The sequence below is a fragment of the Pundamilia nyererei genome, unplaced genomic scaffold (genome assembly GCF_000239375.1).
Source record: "Pundamilia nyererei isolate P.nyererei 1_Seehausen unplaced genomic scaffold, PunNye1.0 scaffold00619, whole genome shotgun sequence".
Lineage (NCBI taxonomy): Eukaryota > Metazoa > Chordata > Actinopteri > Cichliformes > Cichlidae > Pundamilia > Pundamilia nyererei.
Genome location: NW_005188020.1, coordinates 12657 through 14124, shown reverse-complemented (window position 1 = coordinate 14124; position 1468 = coordinate 12657).

The following is a 1468-nucleotide window of genomic DNA, read 5'->3' as shown; positions in this document are numbered from 1 at the left end:
TTTCGGCGGGCGCCTTCAGGCCTGGTGGGTGTGGCCCTGCTGACGGCCACACCCGAAGCCACACACCTGCTGCTGATCAGGCCTCATCGGGGGAGCTACTTAGGAGAGTCTTGGAGCTCCCACCGACGCGGGATCATTCCATGAGACTCCACGTTAGTCACCCAGTTGTGCTTGGTTAGTGTATGTATGCCCGCGGTTGTATGTGTCCTGACGGCTGCTTCTATTGTGTCCCCAGGAGAGGGGTGGAGTGCCAGACAGCAGCCAGCACGGGGGAGTGCTGAGACACGGGAGCGGAGAGCTCAAACACTGGGAGAAGACACGACACGGGAGTCTGGGGAAAGCACGGGGATTTATTGTTGTTTAGTTTCATACACTGTAAATAAACGCACTGCTTGTACATAGAGCACCGCGCCTGGGTCCTCCTTCCCTACACCCCCACGGTCTGCCTGTCAAACCATGACACATTTTAGATGCCAAAAAGTATTTGCGGCTCCCAGTGTTTTCTTTTCTGTAGAAAAACTCTCCACCATTTGACCTTAGAACTGAAGAAGCTTCTCGGATGAGAGGTGAAACGTCTTCAAGTAACTTAAAGAAGTCCACATGCTTTTCTTTGCAAGCTCCTTTGACTTTTCTGTAGAAACCGGGTCCAAATGGCTCTTTGGGTGTTGCTGACCCCGACCTAGACAAACACACCTTTGATTTGCTTTGTCAAATACATGACGGCATCTCAAAGGTTTTATTTTAAAAGTTAAATAAAGTGATTGGGTCTAAAGTGAGTGCAACAGTACAAACTCACAAGAGAGAAGGATAAATTGTAATGTTTTATTCCAGGGATAAAACATTACAATGAGATGTTTGGGAAACATGTGGCAACAAGCATTAGTGCTGTGTGAACTGTGCAGTTGTTAACAACAAAAAACTTTTTCTGTGTATTTAGCAGGAGGAACTATGCCAGTTGACCCCAGACTCTCCAGAACTGCGTGATATCTCTGAGCACTTGTGGGCAACCAGTAAATATGATGTGGGGGAAATAAATGTCTGAGTTCAGACCACACACACCTTGAAACTGAGACTAAAGACATCACCAACTTAAGGATTAGCAAATGCTGATAAACAATTCACTCCATTGGTGGGGAAAAGTGTGGACATGTATGGGGCGCCTGTGGTTCAGGGGGTTGGGAAGCTCATCTTGTAACTGGAAGGTTGCTGGTTCGATCCCCAGCACTGTCTGTCCTGGTCATTGTGTCCTTGGGCAAGACACTTCACCTACCGCTGTGTGACTCCAAAGACTTTGGCGTTAGACCTGTTACAGATCATCAACTTTTCTTTAATGTCAGGTGTGTTTCCTGAACCACTAAAAACTGCTGTAATAAAACCTATAATGAAAAAGGACAATCTTGACAAGACACAAATGAACAACTACAGGCCGATCTCAAATCTCCCATTTTTAAGTAAGATCATTGAAAAA